The sequence below is a fragment of the Balaenoptera musculus genome, chromosome 6, assembly GCF_009873245.2.
Source record: "Balaenoptera musculus isolate JJ_BM4_2016_0621 chromosome 6, mBalMus1.pri.v3, whole genome shotgun sequence".
Taxonomy (NCBI): domain Eukaryota; kingdom Metazoa; phylum Chordata; class Mammalia; order Artiodactyla; family Balaenopteridae; genus Balaenoptera; species Balaenoptera musculus.
Genome location: NC_045790.1, coordinates 73,096,389 through 73,122,808, shown reverse-complemented (window position 1 = coordinate 73,122,808; position 26,420 = coordinate 73,096,389). Strand labels below are relative to the sequence as shown.

Sequence of the window (26,420 nt, the reverse complement as noted above, 5' to 3'; positions counted from 1 at the left end):
AGGAGATGCATAATTTATGTTGTCTTTAACCTTTAAACCTTCATAAAAGCCAAAATATAAAGTCTGCATTAAGATGACGTCTTAATCACAAAGCAGAATATTTGCAGGGTTATTACTGTCATTCATTTACCCTCGCACTGCAAAGGGAGTGAAGACAGATGTGTGATTCTTAAAAAGATTTAACTGTAAGTATCTTTAAAAAGACCATTAAAGTTGATTAATGCTAATATAAGTACTTTGTTTTCTACCTTAAGCCTCCCAGAGAGTTGATAGTCTGTGGGGATTTCAGAATTGAGGTTTGTGATCGTTTCTGTGTTTATTGCGGACCCTCTTACAGGTTTACTTGAGCACAGGAAGGAGAAAACTGATTGCAGAAATCACTTGCATTTCTGATAGTATAAGTATGCTCTTTGTTCTTTACCTAACACTGAGTGAGAAATAATCAGAAAAGATCAATTTTGGCAATTCATTTTTTTGTGGATGAAAATAAATAGCAATCTACGATCACGCAGTTGTAGACTGCACCTGTGCTCCACTCCCATAACATTTATTTTAATAATAAACATTTAGATTGTGGGGTTTGATGTGAGCAAGAGGTTTGTCTCATTTCTGAAGAGCAACTGCTGGGATGGAGAAATTCCCTATTTCAGAGTAATCAGTTGAAAGTAATGTGTAAGTTTATTTACCAAGTTCCTTCATTAGACGAGCAATTGCTCTGCATTATTAAAAGAGTGACAGGAAAAAGAAGTGGTTGAAATACTATTCCCAGCTTCCTGCTTTAGCCAGAAGAACAATTACTGCTAATTTTAATTTTTTTCTTAGAATAGGTTTCTTGTTAGAGATCACAGTTATCCTTTCATATTCAGCCATAGTAAAGGTGTTTTGGTCACTTTTAGTGTCACATTTCCCCTGACAAATTATATTTTCTAGGTAAATAAAAATTTTACTTAATATGCAACATTCAACTATAGTAGTAGGAAAACCTTTTACTTTAGAGGATATATACCCTTTGTTTAGGAGAAAAATATTAAGTCAATAATTATGGCATTCATTTGTGAGACGTTTATCCATAATAAAATGGTAGGATTTTTTAAGATTAGGTTAATCCTTTGGAAATCACTTTAGGGAGAAGAAAATTATGCTGGTTTTCACTTACGCTTTATTAGACCAGAATAAGATAGAATTCAGGTGTTATGTTTAAGTTGTTTTCCGTCAGAAGTTGACATAGATTTATCTATATGGTACCTAAAAAAAGTCTAATGGGCAGGTTTTTGTCTACCTACTTGAATTCTTGCTTTGATATTCTGTAGATATGATACATGTCTTTTAATGGTTTGAAATAGCCAATGTCCCTTCCAGAGTCTTAATGGTACCAAACCAAACTTGGGTCCTCTTGCCTGCATGCAGTAAAGCCAATCTACTGACACTGGGTTGCGGTGGAGGAAAATGCAGCATTTATTGCAGGTGCCAAGCAAGAAGTCCAAGTAGTTAGTGCTCAGAAGGCCTGAACTCCCCAGTGGCTTTTAGGGAAAGGTTTTAAAAGACGGGGTGAGGGAGGGGGGTTGTGGGGTATGTGATCAACTCATGAACATTCTTCTGATTGGTTGGTGGTGAGGTAATTGGGAGTCAGCATCATCAACCTTCTGGTTCCAACTGGTCTGGGGTCTATGTGCTTGTGGGCAACATACAGTTAACTTCTTCCACCTGCGGGCAGTTTCATTATCTGTAAAGAGCTCAAAGGATATGGCTCAGAATATTATCTATAGCCCTTGAAGAGGAACTAAAAGTCCTTGACTTTGTTTAATGACTAAACTATGATTATTTTGTCTTGCTTGACTGTTTTCCTTTTTTTCTGCATTTTCTCACTTCTCTGATTAAATTTACTCTTTGGAGCTCAGGGAAGGCCTAGGAAGCTAAAGTTGTTTTACAGACAGGAGACAGGTGGAGGACAAGGTGGGGGAGGGGTCTGTTCCAGGAAGGCCTCCTAGGGTCCAGCTCCGTTACATTAACATAACCTTGTCATCACTGGAGTTAGCTAATTTCAATAGACCAAAGGAATTTTAAATTGTAAAATGAAACTGCTATTAGCCAATAATAGCATCTCCAATAATCACAACTTTGGAGAAATTGTTTGTATGCCCTTTCTTCCGACTAGGAGCATTTATTATTCATCTGTCATTGTGAGGAGAGAAACTCTGCTATTCTAGGCACGTGCACAAGCCGTGCACGTGAGCAGACATCTTTGAAGGAGAAGGGATGTTTTTCATTTTTAATCAGGCAGTTTGGAGCTTATTTCTATTGAAATTGAGAGAGTGGTCTCTTAATTCTCTTTTCCACCCCAGTTCTGCTGGTCCTTAAACTGATGCAGATTCACTTACTTAATCTCATCTGGCTTTTCCTTAAATCTTCCCTTCCGATACCCACCCTTCATTCCTGAGAGTATGTGGCATTTATCAGAAATGGCAAAAGTAAACCTCAAGTGTGGCCTTGGATCACCACCTCCTGGAGCTCAAATGCTTCTCAAGGGGGCCTGCCTTCTGCGTGGTTAGAACAGGCTTGGGTGCCTGGAGCTTCTCTGTAAAACACCTTACCTGGAGGTGGAGGACAGCAAGGGAAATAGTCACTCCTCCCAAGCACAGTCTCCAGAAATGGTGCCTTCTTGACAAATAGGGAACTGATCCAATTATTGTTAAAACAACCAAGACAGTAGAATAAGCACCAGGAGAGTAAGACGCCCCCCGAGGCTGTAGAGATGGTAATCAAAGGATGAAACACGTTTTCTTTCTCTCCTGCCAGTGCCCACCCAGCTTCCTTTTCCACCTGCCCATTTCTAGCTGGAATAGGGACGGAGATCAAATCCTATAGTTCCAGGTCCATCCTTAAATTTTAGCCATGCTTTCCATTTTTAGTTACGCCATTTCCACAGTGATGTCTTAGTCATTCTTAGTTATACTCTTTCTGTGGTAAGAGAAATCGAAGACGGGTAGGGAATGAGGGCTCCCAGCCCTAGACTGTGATTTGGGAAATGTCCTCCAGTTTCATAGTGGTCAGCTCAAAAAAGTATTCAGGCCAAGACAGCCTCATGATGTCAGTAAATGGTCCAAGTTCCCATGAACTTCGGAGAAAAAAAAAAAAGTAAACAAGGAATCAGACCCCTGGAACTCTGGCTGGCAGGAAGCCAGGGTCCCCATACTGGGTAGACTGCCTGCCAAGCCTCTCCCATTGCCAGATCCCACCAGCTGATGCAATTCAAGCAGCTGCTCAGGGGTGGGGCATCACTGCAGCCCACGTGCCCTCAGAGGTTGGTCATGAGCCAGCATTGGGCATTTGTGTGGTGGGAGTGTCAGCTGCCAGCAGAAGGATACAGGGCACATCAATATCCCAGGAATGCTGTGGGGAGAGGGTCACCGTCACCGCTAGAGTCTGGGGAGTGCATCTGCCACTTGAGCAGTGACAGCTGCAGACGAAGGGCTCATTTCTGCAGTGGGAATTGGTCCATATGTGGACTTCCGTAGAAGAAAAATTCTGAGTGACCCTAAATGTCAACTTATACTCTGTGGTATGTAGCATAGGGAAAGGAAGCACATTCAAAACTCTAAATGAACAACCACATTAGAGTTGATAGAGGAGATGGGTTTTCAAAAAGAGAAAGAAAAACACTGCAGCATGTCTGCAGAGGAATCATTTGATTGGAAATTGAGAAATATATCCTTCCCGATTTCCTTTATAGGAACAAGGTCATGTGTATCAATAAAAAGCGTCTTTAAAATGAATGTTTCGTACCTTTTAAAGGGCCACGGTGGTAAGGACTAGTAATGATGGAGATGCTGGCCAAGGAGTTTCATTTGGAAAGCTGAGCTCGTTCTGATCACAGACCACAGGATCAGCTCCCTCCCCATCATAACCGAGGGCTGGTGCACTTGAGACTGTGCCTCTTGCCAGAGTATTCCCAAGCAAGAAACTCAGGAATCCAAAGTACTTCTGTGAATGCGGTTCCACCGTCTTAGGGGCTGATGAGAAAAGGGCCCTTGATTGCTTTAGTCTTAGAGTCAGCTCCATTTCTCACTGCCTGAGCTTTCAGACCGAGAGCTGTGGTTTGTCCCAGCCCCCCCACCTGCGGAGAAGAACCAGGCTTTTTCAGTGTAAATCTCAGAGGGGATTGATCTTCCTCAAAGATAAAGAATTGGTCACTGCTGTTCAGACAGCACCTTGGGTCTGGGAAGATGCGATCAGGTGAGCAAGGACGCCCTTTAATCAGAAATTTGAGGAATATTTTATGTTAACTACGTAAAAAGGTGACAGCTTTGGTATAACTTGTTTATTTCTATGTAGCATTTATTTGGGCAGATATTAACAATGTTTTAGGTTTGGTGTATCAGTCTGGGGAGCTCTTGTAAGCAATAGTGGTTTAGTGATGGACGTCTCACTCTACCTTTACATCTACTCCTCCCTGGGGTACTAGGTAAGCAGACAAGGGTGAGGGATGAATACCTGGGTCTGAATGAAGGATGCAAAAGAGGAAAGAACATCTGGGACCAGAGAGGTAAAGTGCACGGTGTTGCCTTGGTCATTGATTCTTTTTGAACCCTGAGGTTTATTGGAGAGTCATGGAGTTTGGAGTCTTCTTTGAAAAGAAACTGGGGAGGGACAGGGCTGATGTATTCAGGAGGCAGCATTCACATGGACTTTGATATGACTGGCACCCTCTGGGTTTGTGCAGTATGCAACCTGCACAGTCATACGTGGCTGCCTGCCATGGGTCCCAGAGTAGCCTACTCAAAATCTCTGGCAGCGTTCCAAATCCATTCCTACCTGAGCTCTGTGACTTTGGGCTTTGGTTTCCAGGGAAAGGTAATCTTTCTTCTTAAGAGCTCTTGGGAGGCTAATTGGGCACTAGATTGCCCTGCAAAATCAGAGCCACAAAGGTTGGGTTAGAAAAACTAAGCTGATAATACAGCCTTGGGTTTTTATCTGAAAAATGAGATAACGATACCTACTTTGCAGGTTTGTCATAAAGCCAAAATAATGTACCTACAGCCCTCAGCACAGAACCTGGAACAATGCTGCTTCTCTCCATTTGCCCCCAAGCTGGTCCTTTCCTGCAGTTCCTTATCTCAGTGAACGGCATTATTATTCATCCAGTTTCTCCAACTGGGAACTTTCTTTTCCTCCATCCCTTCCCCAACCACCATATCCCAGACATCACTAAGTCATCCAGATGACTGCAATGGCCAGCTAACAAGTTGGTCTCCTGCAAACCACTCTCCCACTGGTACCAGGGAGATCACTGTGAAAGCATCTTTCACATCTGTCCCATCATTCCCTTAAATCCTTATTATCACTTTTCACTGCTCTTTGGAGAACCAACAACACTCTTAACCTGACTCTGGAATCTGACCCATCTGCTGTCCAGCTTCTGCTGGATTCTCCTCCTACCTCCCTAAGCTTGAATAACTCCTACCTCTTCTGGTCAGGTTAAGGAGAAGGGAAGCCTTTTGCTGAATGACCCCTCCCACCCAGCCTCCCCAATTCATGAGTCTAAGTCAGGTTTTGGGGCGATGTTTTTAGGTCATTTACCTCAGCTTGTTATTATATCTCTATTGGGCATGTTTGTTTGATTAATGAGAGTAGGGACCAGGGTCTCTGTATGGGTTTGCTCACCCCTGTATCTCCAGAACCTGGTGCAGTGCCTGAAGCTCAGTAAGTAGTTTTAGTTTGTTTGCTTGTTTGTTTGTTTGTGAGGGTTTTTTTTGCCATTAATCATAACACATTATCTTTAATTAAGTACAAAGACCCTTCCGATCATGTCACCTAGCGGTCATTTCACTGACTGCCCTGTTTGGCTGCCAGTCTCTTGTCTCTCTCTTTAGCAGTGGTAAGGCAGATATCTTTTTCTCAGAGAAAAGAAATCCATGGTTTGTTGCCTTTGCAGTAACAAAAATGCTGGAGAGTGGGGAGGCAAAGATGTTGCCGTTGGCATCTTTCACAGGAACCACATCAAGAGAACCTGGTTGTCTCTTTCTGCTGGCGATCACACCAATTCTTCCCGAGGTAGCGCCTCTGCTCACCATATACAGGTTACCAGTGTCAAACTTGTTGAAATGAGTCATCTTGCCAGATTCCAATCAGTCCAAATGGTGTCGTTCACTTTGAAGGGGATAGGATGGTGGATGGTGCGAGCATCACGGATCACTAGATGACGGATTCCTTTTGTGCCCACAAAGATCTTTCTTACTTTGTACAAGTTGTACTTGACTCCTCCGGTATAATGCGATGAACAACAAAGCAACCCTTGTATCACAGATCAGATAGAAATTCTCCCCAGTCCTGTCAATGCTGCTGACATCCTTGAAGCCAACAGATGAGGTCTGTCAATTGGGACCTTGCCAACAATCTTAAGGAACTGCTGCATGCAGATCTTCTTTACTTCATTTCCTGTCAGGGGATACTTAAGTCTGTTCCTTAGAAAAAGATGAGGGGGAGACACTCTTTGAGCTTGTGGGGATCACCTGATGGATGAGGAGCAAACATACTGGTCTGTTTACTCAGCATTCAATGCTTTGGAGCTGCTGCATGTTTCAGGGGCTTCTTGGGACCATGAGCCATGACTGTGCTAAGCACAAAAAGAACAAAGTGTTTTTAGAATGAATGAAGCCATAAGGCAAGAGGCTTGCACAAAGCATGAGACATCGTAGTGGCTTAGTAAAATGAATAAGTGGATGAACAGGTGCAGACTCCTAGAGATCTGAATCTGAAGAGGGGCTGGTGACAGTATAAGGGAATTCTGGTTGGTTTACTAGAAGGAGGTGAGAAACAGTAAGGTCAAGGAGTGTCATACAGCCCTTTTGTATATGGTACACACTTCATACAAAATGTTACTGTAAAATAATGAGGTTAGTTTTTATGCATGATTGCTTGGAATCTGTAAATATTGGTGGAATTAAAGCATGAATGGATTGGGGAGAGGAAGGGGAGGGAATGGGGCGCTCTGCAAAACCACATTGGGCAGATCAGCAGACAGAGTGGAACTTTTAGAGCCTTAGATCCTCTGCTGTGTGGTCCAAAGGGGAAAAATTAGACTCCCCCAATCCCAGCCACTACACCAAGCTTGCCCAGCTTGTTCTGCTGCTTCTGGGCCAGTACTAATGTCATGAGAGAGATTGGCAGAGAAGATTTTCAGTCCTTGAGAGGAAAGTTGAAGGCCTTCCAGACTGGCCTCATCTGTCAAATGAGAACAATAATATATTAGGGCTGTTGCAGGTGTGTATGTACTAAGATAAGAATGTGTCCTCCACCCACAGTAATAAAAACATGAATAGGACCACGGTGGATAAGAGAGCCAGGAAGCCCTATTTACATTGTATAGAAACAGGGATGATTTTTAGCTCCCTTTAGTTTGAATTTGTTGATTATCTGTCTTAGCTCTAAGAAATAGGTTCTTCCACTTAATACCCAAAATAGTCTTGTGAGGTAGCTATTATTTCCCTTTGCAGTTGAGGAAACTGAGGTTCAGTGGGGCAAGAAGTCTGACCAAGGTTTCACAGCCACTAAAGAACAGAGCCAGACTTTGCTCCCAGATCACCTGACTCCCATTCCAGTACCCTCTGCCACATTCGTGTCTTCCCACCAGATATCCTGGAACATTTAATTCTCTTTAAATAAAACGTGAGCAACTCAGCAGGTTTATGGGAGGGCTGGGTAGTGAGTTCACTTTGACCCAAGAGAGGTTCATTTCTTTGTTTCTGACTGTTTTATGTTAAAAAAACCCTTGGATAACTGAGTAATCAATCACTATTACTGAGAACCTGCTGTGAGAAAACTATGGTGCTGGGCTTTCTACGATTTGGTTGAATAAATTGGGAGACTGTTTCACTGTCTACCTAGGTGAAAGAAAAATAAAACACTGATAAACTATTTGGAAGATAGGGTCTGTGACTAGTTTTAGAGTGACTGAAATATTGTGGGTATTTAGTGAATTTTTAATAATGAGAATGGCTTTTTTAAAAAAGTTAGAAGTTGTTCCTTATTTGCCAGCAAGGTTGTGAGTACAGCTTTTGGTTTTCCAGCTTCCTTCATTGTTTTTTCTTTGTTTTTGTTTTTGTTTTTAACAAATGACAGAGTTTTTAATGACCTACAGTAAGCTTTCTTCTGCTCTTGTTTAGATTTCTTATATTAAAAACTGATGCGTGAAAATATGTGCAAACATTATTTTGATTTAGAAACATATTTAGATTTAGTAGTATTATGTATAAAGAAGTAGTAATTAATACAGTGAAGTTCTCAAAATGCATTTTTTAGCTGAAACCTTTTCTCTGTAATTTTATCATTACCATTTTCTTTATGAATAATGTACAATTAAATGTGAGCTCCAGTTCAAATCCCAAATTCTGAATATAGTCTATAAAGTATTCTTTTTAACTCACTATTAACAACAATTTCCATATGGTTACCAAACACATTCATATACATTATCTTTTTTTTATTGAAGTATAGTTGATTTACAATGTTGCATTAGTTTCAGGTGTACAGCACAGTGATTCAGTTATATATAGCCTTCTTCAGATTCTCTTCTCTTATAGGTTATTACAAAATACTAAGTATAGTTTCCTGTGCTATACAGTAGGTCCTTATTGGTTATCTATTTTATATATAGTGGTGTGGATATATTAATCCCAAACTCCTAATTTATCTCTCCCCTCCTTTTCCCTTTGGTAACCATAAGTTTGTTTCCTATGTCCGTGGATCTATTTCTGTTTTGCAAGTAAGTTTATTTGTATCTTTCTCCTTCATTGTTGTCACTCTCTTGCTGGAGACAGAAGAATTGTTTGATTGAGTGAGTGAGTGAGTGTAGGTTGGGGGAGCTCAGCCCGGGTGACACAGCTGGCCAGAAGAGCTGGGATTAGGACTCAAGTTCTCCACTGTACAGAGCTTCGCTTTTGCTCTCGAGTCTGCCAGCTGAGCAGCGCCTCAGAAAACTGCTGGTTATACTCGGAGACACATATAGGGGTGAAGGAACAGAGGGAGAAAGGAAAGAAGGAAGGTGGAGGTGGAATTGGAAGGGAAATAGGAGAAAAGTGAAGAATAACAGGATTCAGGGGGGAGGCAAGTTTGAAAAGTGGTGAGACATAGAAGGAAATCCTTCCAAAAGCTCAGAATGGAATGATTTGCAAGAGCAAGAGCTCATGTGTCTGGAGTTCACTTTATTTGGCCACATCAGCCAACCCAAGGTCTCCAGAAAACTGAAAATTCCACAAAGGCAGCTTTCCTTCAGACACCTGCAATTGAGTATTAAAAACATATCTTTATAATTGGTTCTTTTCTCACAGGGAGATCCCCCCAGACTCTCTTTCTGAGCCCATTGGTATGATGATACCTTGTAAGTCATTTGAAGAATGCTGGGAAAGTAGCAAAGACTCACAAGTGTTAGCACTCATCACCATCCTCATTACTTAATTTGCGCTTTGACAGAATACCCACGAGGTCAGTTTCTCAGAGCAGGGTGGTGGGAGAGGTGGTTGCCAGAGACTGTAATTGCTTATAACTTACAATAGGGGAACTGCACAAACAAAACCAAAATCAAACAAACCTTTAAGAAATGGACCCAGGTTCTCAGCAAGTGTCATTCCATCTGATGTAGGGCAAATGGTCCTAAATACCTGCACAGCCTCCGGAGGCCATAACGTCAGTGACAGAAAGTTCACAGTAATGACCCTGAATAATCGAGGAAGAAATACTGTTTAAGCTCGGTGTCTGTTTAAGAGAAGGTGGGGTACGTGAGCAATTTCAGAAAAAAAAAAAATCCGACTCAGATAATTCACACAGAAAAAAATAGAACAGAAATCGTCACACGGAGGGTAAGCTTCAGTTGTCTGGAAAAGTCCCTTGCATGGGTGACCTCGTTCTTAAGCGAAGCCAGATATGCGAGATGTCATGGTTTATAGCAAGTGATCGTGAGTCAGGACGGAGAGTGATGGTGCTAAAAATGTGAGCCTGATGTGGGAAGGCATGAATAGGCCCGTGGCACATGCAAGATGGGAGAAGGCCCGCTCTCCACTCCCACCCTGAGCTGAGAACTTAATCTGGTCTGGACTCGGTAGCGAAGTTGCGGCAATGACCATGGCCTGTAAATAACATCCCTGAGAACAGCCAGAGAGGGAGCGGCAACCTGCTGCTGGACTTCCAATTATTTGAAAGGTTTTAATGGAAGATTTCCCACTCGTAGGAACCATTTCTTTCTCTCAGTTGAAAAAAATAGGACTTTAATGGCTTTGTTTTACTGTATAGTACAGGGATCTATAAGGGAAAAGAATCTGAAAAAAAAAATAGATATATATATGTATGTATAACTGAATCACTGCTGTACACCTGAAGCTACACAACATTGTAAATCAACTATACTTCAATAAAAATTAAAAAAAAAATAAGTGGCTTATTTTTAAAGAGGCCCAACAATTCAATTATGTCCTTTTTTTTTTTTTTTTGCTGTGAAAAATTATCTACTAATTAATTGAAGGGTGCAAGAGAGAGTTGTGCACGCTTACCTCTTGCTCTCCAGAATGGAAGAGAAGTAAGGGCTGGGGCAGAAGCTCATCCCGACGTAGGAGCGTTTTGCCAACCTTTGCGCTCTTCGTACACGTTTTCTCTAGCAAGTGGCCTGTGTTGCTGGCCAGACTAGCACCTGGCCCTGGGAGGACAGAAGTGTCCTGACAGGTGGATAGATTAGCTGCTCCCCTGCCACTGGTATGTCTGCGAGGACACGTGCCTGTCTGCTTCCCTGGGAAGGCAGTGTCCCTGAGTCCCTCTGCAGGGAGGCGGGGGGCAAGTCACTCTCTGGCCTCCATCCTCTGCTTTGTTAACACTTTCCTCTTCCCCCTGCCCTTAGCAGCCTGATTTGGTTTGTATGCATCATCTCCTGGCTGAAACACCACGTAGAATTCTCTCACCCTTTGGCAGCTACCATATAAACAGACTCCCAAAGCCACTGACTTTTGGAGGCCTGGATTCTTTCAAAGAAAGGTGAGCAGCGTTTTGACCAATCCGTGTGGATTAATACAAACCTCAATTTCAATTCAGGGTTTGTTTTATGTTTTGTGTGTTTATCAAGATCATTGGGAGAATGGGTTTTTTTTTTCTTTTTAGATTGTAGGCAAATTGAAAACATGGTCTTAGGACATGTATATAGGTCCTAGAGAAAGATAAACAAGAGGGAGAATTTTATTCTGTAGCTGAATATTTCTTCTGTTCTTTATTTGTGAATTTGCTTTGTAAGACCCTAACATAAAGCCATGCACAAAGCAAAGCAACCTCATTGGTGTGGAACTGGTCATGAGCTTGCCACTTGGCTGATTTCCCCTGGACCGTGGCCTGAAGCGCCATCACTCTTGACTCCAGTCTCCAAAAAAATCCAGACATAAACTCACTGTGGTGGATGCAGATCAAAATACCATTCCAGAGCTGGCTTTTAAAACATTTTGAAAAATTCATTAGCTCTCCAAAGTGTTATGTCATTCTGAGCCCTCTGAGGGGGGAAAATGTATTTCTCACACCTATAGAATTATTTCATGCTAAAATAGCCTTCTGACCAAGTATGACATTGCTGTAAAAATCAATTCACACACACAGGGTTTCATAGGCTGGCATTTACATAGACTGTTCTGATGAATCTCATAAACACTGAGTCATGCTTCTTACTACTGGCCTCTTTCTCGGACTTTTGCTCTCAGCAAGATTTATATACAGCCACCCTGATTGCTGTGTTACACTGGACACACCCTGCCCCGTCACTTCTGGGAATGCTGTGGAAACAGGCATTGGGATTCCACATGTTTAAACACAGCGTTCTATAGCCATAGTCTTTTGTTAGTGATTTCTTGCTTTGAAACTGTTAGTTATTTTAATCACAGATCTTTACATTTGAAACTATTATAGAAGGATAGATCTTTAACATTGAAACAGGTGACTTTAGACTATTTTAACCTCCTAGTATTATGTTTTAGGCTTCATTTATTTATAAAATAAGAAACATTAAAGCAAATTTGGGAACTAGAGGAAAACTGAAAATGAAATGTAAACAATGGAAAAAAGCCTAAAAATTAACCACTTTCATTGAAGCATGACTGTTGGCAATATTATGGCAAAGTAGTTTTCTTAGTTTTTCCTGTGTGTAGGATTAGAATAGGATATTCATACATTTTGGTACCCTGATTCTTATTTTACTTAACATAATTTATTAAATATTTCCCTATGTTATTGCATAGCATTCTGAATCAACATGTTAAATAATAGCATGCATTTTTATAAAGAAGATGGACTGTGGTTAAACATTTTGATTGTCCCTCTTTTTTTGCTGTTGTTAGTTACACTATAACAAATATCTTTGTACCTAAAACATTTTGTCCTGTTTAGGATTAGGTCCTTAAAATAGCTTCTCAAATATGTAATTACTGGAGCAAAAGATACAGAGAGTCTCAAGTTTCTTGGTAAATCTTTCCAAATTGATTTCTGGATGAAATCCACCAAATTTCAAGATTCAGAGAGGCTCAGAAAGGTTAACTTGTCTCATAGAACGTTGTGACAGAGCCAAGCAAAAATTTCAGGTCTCTTGACACCTAGGTCTGTGCTCCTGACAAATTTGAGAGACTGCACAGTACTATACTAATTTAAAAAATATGAATTTGATCAAATTATCTGAAGCTGCCTTGCTACTAAATTCAGACAATCATAATACAATCTATGCCACACCAGTTACAAATGTTATTTGGGACTAAGAAGCAGAATCTGCCACTTCCTCTTTTTCTTTTCACTTCCTCTCTCAATTATTTAAAAAAAATATTGAGCCTTATGGAGCAGTCAAGCTCGTTGCTATTATACTTGGGGTGGTAACTCAAGCCAAGTAGTATTGCACTTCATAACTGCCTCCACCTATGTGATCTCATTTGATCAACCTTGGGGTAGGACACATGTTATTATATCTACATCACGGAGGAGAAGAAAAAGACCAGAGAGGTGAAATCCAGCCTTGCCCAAGGACACACAGCTGGTAAGTGGCAGAGCTGGGCAGAGAGTCTGTGTCTTCTGAGTCCCACGCCTTTGCTTCCAATCTTATCCGTAGGAACAAAAATTGGTCTACCCTTTCAAAAGGTAGTTTGATGGTTTCAACTGGAGTTTGGTTGCTTGGCTTTATCTCCATACGAGAAAATGACTGAGTAAAAATATACAGCACTTGGCCAAGAGGAGACTATCCAACGATGAAACAAACTCCTGCTGAAGCCGTGTTGCAGGAAACACGCAGGAAAGCAAGCCCACTGAGTTTGCAGTTTTGCGTGATGGCCTCTGACAAACAGTTTGCAAACGTGAGATTAACGGATGCATCACTGGTGGAAACATGTTGAGCTCCACAGGCTCTGGAGACCAAATGTCACCCGTGATGGGAAGGAGGCTCCTGAGAAGCAAGTCTCTGGAGGGCCTGTGGGCATCATCCTTCATACCTGTGATGGGACTACAGGTGCCTGGATGTCACTTATGTCAGCTTCGGCTGAGAGGTCTGTGTAATGGGGGGAAGGGAATTCAATTGCCCGTAACAGGAGCTCCTTCCCTCCTACGAAGGAGGTGTAATTCTGTCAAATTCTCTCTGTCTCTGTCTCCACCCACCCTACCACTATTTTTCCATTTGGATCGTATTCATTAACTGGCCCAAAACCTAAATGCACCCCATATTGATGCAATAGGGAGTTAATTTTAGTTTAGTGCAATTTAATGTAGTTTAAGCTGAATTCTTCTCTTTCCAAAGTCTCGCACTAAGAAACACATATATCTCCAGACCAACATTTCTTATGCCATGGCATGACAGAGGGCACGTGGTTGCTAAATTTAATACATACAAAGATGAAGAGGCATCAGACACATTAGCCCCTGGATAGAGGTCCTGGTTTGCCTGTATCTTTCTTAAGAGTTTAATTAATTCACACTGGTGAAAAAAGTGAAACATCCACACAGAGTTGAAAGGAAATTTAGAGAGACAGAGCTCAAGGTTAGTCTGGGCTTGAAATTCTGTCATTTATGAAATTTTCAGGTTTATAGGACACCAGTTTTCCTAAAAACCTTATATGATTTTTTAAAAGAGGAATCTATTGTCTAACAGGATGGTTTGTATACAGTATGGTAATTCCTTTGCAGGTATTGTGTTGGGAAGCTTTAATATATGCCGAGGGAACTATACTTGGGATGATATTTTCTTATAAGTGTTGGGACGCGAGTGGAAAATCACTGACTCTCAGAGACTTAGCTGTGTAGTTAGATCATGCACATCTGCTAAATAATTAGTATGCAGTGGGGCAGGAGATGCTGCGAGTAAACCCTTGTGTGCCACGGTTTCTAGCGTCCAGCTCGTTGCTGAATACACTTCTGCTGTTTCAAAGACAGAGGGCAGAGAACGAGGAGGGCCAGCTAGGAACGTTCAAGTTAAGCTAGTGTCTTGCCATGAACAGTATCCCTTGCTGGACCTTCTCTTTGCCCTCATTTCCTCAAAACGTCTTTCTCCTGCTTCTTACCCCTGCCACTCACTCCTCAGCAAAGCCTGCCCTTGGCCTTCAAGCAAGGGAATTGACATCTATCAGTATTTACTCTACAGCTAACATATGTTATTTCATTTGGCCTTCACAGCAATCCTCTGAGAAAGGTATCATTATGCTCGGTGTACAGAGGGGAACCTGAAGCTCAGGAGAGGTCAGGTGACTTGCTTCAGGGCACACAACTAATGAATGTTAGAGCTAAATTTCTAGTATGCTATACCTGAGTCATAACTTATATTTCCATTTTGACATACATCTGGGGCATAATGCACTTACTTCAGGACGAGTGGTCATAACGGCAGCACTTACTAAACTCTCCTGTGCATGGGAATCATCCAGGGATCCTGTTACAATGCAGATTCTGATTCAGTGCAGTTTGGGGTGGGACCTGGGATTCTGCCCTTCTCACAAGCTCTCAGGTGATGGTGATGCTGATGCCGCCGGCGCTCCGCCCCGCCCCCCCGCCCCCCCCCACCCCACCTCCAGGGCATTGATTCACGGGGAGGCAGGAGGCACCTTTCATGGCCCCCTGAAAGGGTGTGTTAGAATCTGGTGGGGCTGTCCCCAGCTGAAATGGAATGTTTCCCCAGAGGAGAGGCTGCCTCACTGCACTTTCCTTCTAGCAGGGGACTTGCTGCAGCAAACATAATGTTGTGGTCCAACTTTTTTTTTCCCTTAAAACTATTCACTGTTCCTCCCACCATTTTGTCTCTCTCTTTTCTTGTCTTTCTTTGATAACGTCTTTCAGGCAGTCCTTCGGCATCTGGATGCTCTCCTACTTTCTGTTTCCTTGTCCCCTGTCCCCTTCTCTATTGTTAGTGGTGCACATTTGTATGTGATGCTTTGTTATGGATGGTATTTGTGCCCTTTTGTTGATGGCTTTTGCTGTGTCACTCTGCTTCTCTGATGTGGTCTTTGTTCACACTCTGTTTCCTGCAGCCCACTTTTCCATTTCCAGTTCCTTTTCTCTTAACACAGAATTCTGTTTCTCTTAACACAGTGGGGAGCCCAGAATGGCTTTGAGAAACTCGTGTAGTTTGGGGATGATCAGCAGACATCTTCGAATTTTTAGGAATCATTTTAGATACTGCTTTGTATCAGCTTTCACCAGGTTATGTTCTTTTTTTTTTTTTTTTTTAATTTATTTATTTTTGGCTGTGTTGGGTCGTCATTTCTGTGCGAGGGCTTTCTCCAGTTGCGGCGAGCGGGGGCTGCTCTTCATCGCGGTGCGCGGGCCTCTCACTATCGCGGCCTCTCCTGTTGCGGAGCACAGGCTCCAGACGCGCAGGCTCAGTAGTTGTGGCTCACGGGCCCAGTTGCTCCGCGGCATGTGGGATCTTCCCGGACCGGGGCACGAACCCATGTCCCCTGCATTGGCAGGTTATGTTCTGATGGTAAAAGTCCTCAATGTCGGTGGCTTTCAACAGCTAAGGCATATTTCTCACTCAGGCTATAAGCTGCTGAGGGTCAGCTGTGACTCCAAGTGCCTTCTTCATTCTAAAGCAGCAACAATGTCCTGGGATAGGCTGCTCTTGGGGCAGAAGAAAAGTAAGGGAGCTGGTAGTGTTCAGCAATGGCCAAGCCCATTGGTAGTGGAACAGGAAGTACACTCTTCTGATAGGCGGGCACTGCAGTTACATGACATTGCACAGGGACATATTATTATCCTTCTGTAAGAAGGAAAATTAATAAGTAGAAATAATACTGTAGTGTGCTCTGTGCTCTGAAGCTAGGATTCATCCTGTCAGGTGGACACGGCTAGAACCACACTTCCATTCCAGTAATGGTCATATCAGTGGGTAGACATTCACCAAATAAATACTTTGGTTAAGAAACCTGAGATCCTTTGGCAGTGTTTTTGTTGTTGTTGTTGTTTGTTTTTTGGCCAAGCCACATGGCTTGAGGGATTTTAGTTCCCCGAACAAGGATCGAACCCTTGCCCCCTGCAGTGGAAGCGTGGAGTCCTAACCACTGGACCGCCAGGGAATTCCCTGGCAGTGTTTATTATTATTATTCAATGGAAACCTCCTCTCGCTATTTAGTCATCTCTTATGCCTTCAGATGAGGCTTGGGTGGGGGTTCTTCCATGGCCACATTTGGGATGACTTTAGGCTGCATCTGTGTCCCAAGTTAAAGATTTGGGGAAGCTGGGTTGACAACTTTAGATCACACGGAAGCCTTTATGGAACAAGACTGCCTGGGAAAATCCTTTAAATTCTCTGTGCCTCAGCTTCTTCATATATAAATTGGGAATAATAATAGATCCCCCTTGTAGGGGGCTTACAGATTGTCTTAGATAGTAGATGTAAAACTCTTAGAATTGTGTTTGATACATAAAAATATTTGAGTGTTTGCTTTGATGATGATGACGACGATGATGATTTCTACCAGTTGGATATTTGACCCCCTGAAAAACATATTAGAGTTTCCAAAACCACCAATTTTAGAACTGATAGACAATCAGACTTATGTTTCCAAGTTTAAGATTTACTTATAAATAAACAAAATCAAAATTAACACAGAAAGTAAGGGCTTAAATTCTTGACCTCTTGATAAAATTAGCAGTAATTTCTCTTAGAGAAATTTATCTCTAGGTTGAGCGTTCATGTCCTTCAGTCATTGTAGGGAGTGAAAATTCTTTAAAATTTGTGCATAAAGTCCTTGTTTCATTTGGCGACCACGTGCATTTGGGGCTTGTGTAAGTGAGGACAGCTGCGTGGTTTGCTGGGAAACTCCAGACAAGAGCAGGAGGAGAGACACAGGACTTCTGTCTGGAAGTCAGTGGCTTGGACTGGTTTTGGGGGAAATGGGTGGAGATATGCAGGTTAGTGCTGTGCGGGGCGCTTACTAGGGAACGTAATGCAGCTTCTGGCCTGGATGGCTGTTTTGGTCTCATATCCCATCAACTCAGCCCGAGCAGCCCCAAGGTGAAATGAAGGGACCAAGGGTCCCTTCATGGAATCAGAATGTCAAGTTCAGCGACTTCTCCACTGTGTGAACTTGGGTACATTTCTTAACCTCTTTGGGCCTTGGTTTACTCATAATGTAATATTATTTAATATTTATCCAGCCAGGATCATGTACAAGAGCATTATATATATTCTTTAAATATTTACTCAATAATTTCACTTTTACAATAACCCTATTTTGTAGGTACAGTTTTACCCATTTTGTACTTGGGGAAACTGAGGTAGACAGAGGTGAATAACTTGATTGAATTCACGCAGGTAGGAAGGGGTAGAGCCAGGTTTTGAGCCCAAGCAGTCTAGCTTCCAAGGCTGCATTCACACCCCCATGCTTTGCTGCTTCTTGGTACAGGCAGCATTTTAACTGAGGTTGCCACTGTGAAGATTCAATCCATTCATGTCTTCCAAATCCTAGTCTACTGCCTGCCACGTAATAAGAGGTGCTCAATAAGCATCGATGGTTATTTCCCTTCCCCTCCCCTCTTTCCCTTCCACTGTCCTGGGAGACCCCAGGGAACTAGGATTAGCAGTCCCTGGGAATAGGGTGGGAGATCTTCAGCCCTAATTTTCCCTGGGCAAGACCTCACATAAGTCTCAAATTTACCTTGTATTTTAAGGTCCTGCTTCTGTCCCATATTGCATGAAGCTTTCTCCCACTGTTGCAGCCTTTATGGCACCAAACTGGAAGACATGATGCCATCTTGTAAAACAAGCCCCAAATTAAAAAGAATGATGACACAGTTCCGTGTTCTTCCCAGTACATCATTACATCCCTTTATGGAAATCCTTTACTCCAGTGACACACGAATCATCTTTCATGTATTTTTTAATCTGCTTTGGTTGTCACCTATCTTTAAAAAGTTCTTAATTTTTTCCCCTTTATTCTACATGGTATCAGAACCTTCTCTTGCGGTAAATAATCACTTAGCCAAAAGGTGTGGCACATACAGAGCAGCTGCCATGAAGATTTTAAATATGTGATAAGCCTCTTCGATGATTGTTGCCTTAATTCTGTCACCTCCAACTGGTGACTTGGTTACAAATTGTTCCTGTGACTAGAGCATGTTCCAGAGAATTTTGTCATGGAAAATGAAATGGCTACAGGGAATAACAAGACGTAGATTTTAGTGATTTCCTTCTACATGGGAGCAGGGTGGCCTTGGCAAATCCCTGATCCTATTTCTGCGCTTCTGTTTCTTCAGTTGCAAATGAGGAGCTGGGGCTAGTTCAACAGTTCCAAACCAGGAGCTCTAGCACTTTGACATCTTCCAAGACAGAGGTTGATTTAAATATTATAGCATCCTGCGGAAAAATCCAAATGAACTTTTTGACCAACCCAATAATAATACTGTTACATGGTAAATTAAAACTCTCAAAACTCTCTCTTTCCACAAAGGAAAGAGAAAATTAAAGGGATCTTTAGTATTGAAAGATTGAGGAACAAGAATCGGTTCTTATTTAATTTTTTTCACAGCACCTTCCACATAATTGGGCAAATTATTCATATCTCCAAGCCTCAGTTTTCTCATCAGTAAAATGGGGACAACTTAGAGTCTGTCTCAGGGCATTCAGAGAGTTGCTGTGAAGATTCAATGAGATCGTGCACATGAAGTGCTTAGCCAATGACACTCAACAAATTGTGTCTGTTTTCCTAGTTCTTCAGTGTGGGTTCAAAATTACCCAAGGAAGATATTTTCAATTAAACTAGCTCCAACTAGATTATGCCATAAATGTCCTTAACTCCAGGGTGGATCTGCGGTTGTGGTGAACCCAAGGGTGGATTGGTTAATTCCCACTTTCTTGGAAACTGTAATCCGTGTGTGCTTTGTGCAAACTCTTTAGCTGGTCATGCCACCCATCGATTGATAGCATCTGGGCCCAGCCAGAAGATGAGGGGGGAGAGGAGAGGAGAAGGGCGAGGGAAACATATGAAGATCAAAGTCCCTGGAACAGAGAGCAGCGTTCCTGGTACATGCTGTTTATACTATACATACTCTCAATGATAATCGCTACCACTTAACCAGGACTTATGTGCCCGACACTGTGCTAAGTCGATTGCATATACTATCTCTTCTAACTTTCTTACTGACTCTATGAGCTCTTTTATCTATTGGCTAAAGCAAGTCACAAGGCCAGTCCAGATTTAAGGGGTGGAGAGATAGACTCACCTCTCCTCTTGATGGAAGAAGCTGTATGTGCATGGATGAAGGGAGGGACCGTTTTTGCAATCAGTTTGCAACAGCCTTTGTACTATAAATAGTACAGAAGATCATGTATTTCCCTGGAGTAACTTCTGTGCCCAAGAAAAGGGGAGTCAGGTGCCAAGTGCTTCCTAGCATCTTGAGTCCCTTTCATTATAGGTAGAGTCCAAGAGGCAATGAAACTGAAATGTGGTCCAATTGTTTGGTACACTCAAGAGCCATACTGTAACTATTTGGGGAATTTGGGGTTTTTCTGAATTCAGTGGGTTCTCATGTTCAAAACAAGCCCCAAGCTAAGGATGTCACTTACATCCTGTTATCTCAAAGCTCTGCCAAGCACTGCTCGGTTACTGTGGTACCCAAAACCATAAATACTTCTATCAGCCTTTCCAAGGGAGAGAGAATAAGTAATGAATCTTAACTTCTAAAAGTAAGCAAGGCCACAGCTTATCGATTCACAAAGAGGGTTGATCATGGCTGCATGAGCAGTATTATCCAAAAGGTGGGATGTTTTGTAGGAAAAAAGATGATATAATGGGGATCCTTGGATGACTGGAGGTGGTTCATTATATTTTTTTCTGTTTGCAAGTGACACTAGTTTACCATATTTATTAGTAATAATACGGTTTTCTTTTCAAATAAATTTGCTTTTATAAAGAAGTGAGTCATTTAAAATGTAAGCAAATAATAGAGGTGATCTACGGATGGGCAGAAATCTTGAAGATGGTACGTGAATGATTCCTGATAGATGGACACACGTGTGCAAAAGCTAGGAGAGACAACCTCCTCATTCAAAGCAGGAAAATTGAGGCCTGAAAGAGGAAGTAAGTTGCTGAAAGTATCATATCTAATAAACAGGGAGCTGGGCTCCAACCCAGGCCTCCTGTCTCAAATTCATTTTTCTCCCCATTCTAGTAAACTGCTCATTCCCTCTAAGTCAGCAGCCCTAAACAACAACAACAAAAAATTAGCTGCATGTGCAAACACATTTTATGAGAAAATGTTATAAAATGAATAATATTTTCCCCCATTCACAATTAGGCACTTCATATGCTTGGCGATGAGAATGTTGATTATATTTATCATACATCGGTTGACGTTCACCTCACTATTTGGAGTATTTGCCTCATGATTGATCTGTAGACACACACCATAAGCAGAAGTAACTGTGCACAGTTGAAGTCTGTAATGTGCTGTGACAAATATTGAGACAATACACATTCTTGTGTATTCATATTGAATTAGAGATTTTCTAATTAGAGGTCATATATAGACCCTTAACAGAATATGTGAAGATGAATAATTAATTAAAAACAAATACATATGGAATGTAGCACCCACAATCCGTGTTACAACATGGATGAACTTTGAAAACATTATGTGAAGTGAAAGAAGACAGTCACAAAAGGTCACATATTGTTTGATTCCATTTATATGAAATGTCCAGAATAGGTAAATCCCTAGGTACAGATTGCAGATTGGTGGTTGCCAGGGGCTGGGGATACAGGTAGATAATGGGAAGAAACTGCTTAACGTGTACAAGGCTTCCTTTTGGGCTGATGAAAATGTTTTGGAACTAGATAGAGTGATGGTTGCCCAACATTCTGAATGTACTAAATGTCACTGAATTGTTCACTTTAAAATGGTTAATGTGTTATGTGAATTTCACCTCAATTAAAAAATCCCAAATATATACATAAGCATATGTATTTACTCATATATGTGCCCATGCATGGTATTTTTGCTCTTTTATTAGCATAGTGTTTCTCAAACTTTTTAGGCTCAGGACCCTTTATGCTCTTAAAAATGATTGAGGATGACAAAAGCTTCTATTTATGTGTCTTACATTTATCAATAAATACCATATCAGAAATTAAAATGGAAAAAATTTAATATTAATTTATTAATTCATTAAAAATAACATAAACCCATTACATGTTAACAAAATAACGTATTTTATTAAAAATAACTATATTTTCCCAAACAAAAATATTTACTGAGAAGCAGCTAATCAGCTCACAACTTAAATAACTGCAAAACTCCTTTTCCTTCTGGACAAACACTGGTCTTCAGAATGCAACAGAAATACTTTATGCATATGCCCTATTTTACCACAGAGTATTAAAAGATGTGTTTACTCCAGGTTTGAGATTTAATTAACTAACTTTTTTAACAGTTTCGTCAAGGACACTTGTAAATAAAACCAGCAGTGTTTGTCCTGCAGGGTCATGGCTGTGAAGAATGCAGGGACTACTGGTCTACCTTAGAGCCACTGCTTTGATTCTTGCTAAGGCCCTGGCAGGTTTACCCACCATTGCTTTTGTTCCACTGTGCACATGTCTGATCAGTGAAAAGGGCCAGTAATGTCTTCTCATATTCATGAAAATAGATTTGACTTCACAGACCCTCCTGCAAGTGTCCCAGGAATCCCTAGGGAAAGTGTCTGAGAAACCACAAATGAAAGACTCTGATTCCTCACAGTAAAGTACAAGACTTGTGAATTATGTGTACTTAAAACATGCATGGCTTTAAAAAATGTTAGGCCTCTTTCTTAAAAGACTGAGTAATCGCTAGAGTAGAAATGAAAAACAGGGCCATGTTTTAATCAAATTTGAATCCATCTCTCTGATACAGTCCCACCTATGGGCCTTTCCTGTACCCTTTGCTCAGAATACTTCTTTTCCAGATATGTGATCATTCCCTCCTTCACCTCCTTTGGGGCCTTACTTAGCTATCACCTCACGGAGCCTTCTTTGGCTACCTTATGTAAACATTGTCCCTCCCCCAGCACACAGGCCCATACACACACACACACACACACACACACACACACACACACAGAGTTACCTTTCCTGTTACTTTTTTCCTTCTTAGTATTTATCTCTATTTCATATTTTATTTATTATTAATTTTTAAAATTTAATTTTTCCCCATTAAAATATAGGCTACATAAAAGCAGGGATTTTCTTCTGTTTTGTTAACAGCTCCTAGAATAGTGTCTGACATATTGAGGATCGGTAAACATTTATCAAATGTTGTTGAATATAGCATAGCTAAAATGCAACTGTAGATATTTATCATGTCTTAGCAAAATGGTGATGCAGGGGCAATCCCAACATGAATTCCATAAGATGTACATGGAAAAAGTGTTTTGCAGTAAATAAGTTTGTGAAATATTCTCTCTCTCTCTCTCTTTCACACACACACACACACACACACACACACACACACACAGATTTGCAATGAACTAACATGAAGCATCTGAGAGGCCCTGTGATACAGACATGTGTTTAAACATTGTTAAACTCAGTGTTTTACAAACTTTTTGCTACTGTTCTCTGGAACTCTCATTCCCTGGGGAATACTTTCCAATACACAACCTCCCTGACTCACTTTTCAGAATGACTGTGAAGGTCAATTGGGATAAAAGCTAGGGATTTGCCTAGTATACCCTGGGGAGCTATTTCAATGTAAGATATTATCATTAGTTCATCCACATGGAAAATAAAAATGTTTCATTTCATAATTCTTGATTTTATGTGCTGGTAAAACATTTTGGTGATACAGAAGACTGAAAGAGAAGTCTCTGTGTATTCATATATTTTAAAATATATGCTTGAAAACGAGAGTAATGCCTTGTATTTCAGATTGCTTTGGGGTGGGTGAGTAGGTGCGGGTTAATCAGAACAAGTAGTTGGACTTTTTATAATTTTAGAAGAGAGTTTGAGAGATGCTCTAATCCTCATGGTACCTGTCACAGAATCAGTTAAGCCCAGAGGAATGAATACTTTGTCTGCTTCAGCTTTTACAGATCATAAAGGGAGAAAATCCCTGCAGCCTATTTAATGATCTTATTCCTCATAAGAAAGCCTTACTCTGCATCTTCTGACTTTTCTAAAGTGGGTGATCTGCCCTATATCTCAGAAACTGGTCAACAGAATGTTGCTCTAGGGATTCGATAACTCTAGATGCTGGGTCATTTCTGGTCCTCTGTAAGTAACTTTTTATTATGCAGCTAGAAGGCTGACTTGACTGTGGATGAGAAAAACCAAGCCAAGGGGGAAATTGCTTCTTCATAAGAACATTGTGATTTACTTTCTTGCTCAGGACCTTCTTGCTCCTTTCCTCAAATCTCTTACACACCCATGTGCTTTTAGAGTAAAGGCTGCTCCACTGCCCTTACCTTTCCCTTCTCCTCTTCGGTAGAATTTAAAGGGAAAATTTGGTTCTCTAACTGCACTGTCCTCGAGGTCAGTCTGCGTTCTTGCGCCTGGAGTCATCAATGCCTTGCATCTCCAGTGGCCTCAGGCATCATCTGATTGACCACAGTGCTGACCTTTCTTTTGTGGAGCACAGTTTCTGAGAAATCAGCAGGACCTGTGGCATCTTGCTGATGTGGCTATTGATCCCTAACTCTGCTTTGCTAAACGGCTTGATCAGCCCCAGAATCTGTCAATAACAACACCGCTGCTAAACCGCCACTTCCTCCTGGGTCCAGATCCCACTAAGGGTCACAGTATATCTTTACACTGTACCTAAGTGGGTTTTATTTTCTGTCTTGAGCAAGTGTACCTGCTAGACAGATATTCTTTCCAAGTCCCAATGGTTAGAAGTGACATTATAAGAGGTAGCAGTTGCCTGTCCCTGTAAAAGCCTTTAATTGTGCATTATTTATAACCCAGAGAAAAATTTCCTTCCTCAAATAGTAGATTATTCATTTGACCATACTTGGTTACTGTACCCTACTGTCTCAATATTTTTAAAGCATTAATCTTACAAACTCAGGAGAAAGTCAACAGCCAAGGGAGATGTCTTTTGAGTGGATGATTGGAGGGTTTCCTAAAAGGTCACCTTAAAGTCCTGAGCGCAGCCGTACCCAGAATTCCACCATTAGGAAGCCATCCCTTTGATTTCTTTAAAAATGAAAAATATATAGGTTCTCTTTTAAAATGCAAGTCCCCCTGGGATCCCTCTTACATACCTATCTTCTTTTGTGGACTTGTTCTAGAGCATTAAAGCTGAAAGGAATCTTAATGATCATGTGGTGCAACCTTCTTATTTTAGAGATGAAGAATCTGACGCTGAGAAGACAGGAGTGCTGGAACGAGGCCTCACAGCTAGTTAGTAGTAGAGTTAGGATCAGTACCCCGTGTCTCCTGCTTCTTTACCTGAAAGCATGTTGTATCCTATGGTGTCCTGAGGAGGCAACTTTCTTTCAAACGTGTCAACCTGTATTAAATTCATGCCTAACAATATTTCATATAATGTAGTTTGACTAGCATTTCTCTGCAGTCACCACAATTCTGGAGATGGCAGCCATTGGGGTAATCATATATAAAACTTCCTCATGGGTTTAAGTCACTTCCAAGATCCAATGGTTATTTGTAAACTAGTGTGTAAAGTGGCATGTTCGGGTAGCAGCAGTATTAGAAACAGAAGCACTAGAATGATTGGCAGGCCCTGAGGCTCTATTTGTCAATTTCACTAAAAACGGTGGGATGGTTTCCCGGCCTCACCACCACCCACCACTGCCAAGTGTAATAGGTATGTCTGTGCGTGAGGGGAGGAGCCCTGCGTAGCACAGAAAGGGGAGATAGAGCAAAGGAAGGAGAGTGCAACTTTAAAAGACAGTTGTTAATCCCAAACTCCTAATTTATCCCTCCCTCCCACTTTTTCCCTTCGGTAACCATAAGTTTGTTTTCTAAGTTACACACAACTACATATAAAATAGATAATCAAGGCCCTACTATATAGCACAGGGAACTCTACTCAGTATTCTGTAATAACCCACATGGGAAAAGAATCTGAAAAAGAATGGATATATGTATATGTATAACTGAACCACTTTGCTTACACCTGAAACTAACACAACATTGTAAATCAACTATATACCAGTGTAAAATAAAAATTAAATTTAAATGTTAAAGAAGGCAGTTGTTCATGTAGGTGTGTCCGTGGAATCAGCATCGCCCATTGCCTGCTGTGGAAATGTCCTGAAAAGTCCAAGGGAAACTGGCCGCAGAGACGGGCAGTGATGTATCCAGGAGGAACCCTGTCCCCAGTCGCTCTGGCAGTGTGGGTCAGGGACGTGGGGTGCTCATGTTCCTCAGCAGAACAAGCTATTCCTTGCATTTATAGAAGTATCTTGGACAGTTCTCTGTAATTCACCCCCGTCAAATGCAAAGAGGGTTTGAGTTCTGAGTATTAACTGTGTATTTTTATTTCCATTTAACCCTTTAAATAGTTTTTTTTTTCTAAAACCCAAGACTACCCCTCTGTGTCTAAGTGAATCATTTCTCTTGAAACAGGTTTTGCAAGCAGACTTACGGAAGTGATTCCTTCTACCTCATGGAAAATAGGAATTTCTAGAATTAATATATCATAGAGCCATGGTTCTTAAATTTTGATGTGCATCACTTTCACTTGGGGAGCTTGCTGAGAACACAGGCACCTGGGCCCCACTTCAGATCTACCTGATGGGAATATAGCAGATGGGCCAAGGCTGTGCGTTTTTAAACGTTCTTCTTCATGCCTCTTGTGCCACCCTGTGATTTTGATGTTCTCCCGTTTGAGATATTTGTCAGAGGGATGTAGGTAAGAAAGAAGGATGGTTAGCAGTGAGACGGCTTAAGTGTTGGGGGAGCCCCTATGCCCAAGTTCCTTATTCATTTATTTATAAACAT

At 41.4% G+C, this 26,420-nt stretch overlaps 1 protein-coding gene and 1 pseudogene across 2 annotated transcripts in view; one reads left to right on the top strand and one right to left on the bottom strand.

Annotated features, from left to right (window-relative positions):
* Nucleotides 1–26,420, top strand: part of PRUNE2 (prune homolog 2 with BCH domain) — a 261,255-nt gene that overhangs the window by 1,108 nt on the left and 233,727 nt on the right. The window lies entirely within an intron of this gene.
* LOC118896907 lies at nucleotides 5,824–6,606 on the bottom strand (annotated as a pseudogene).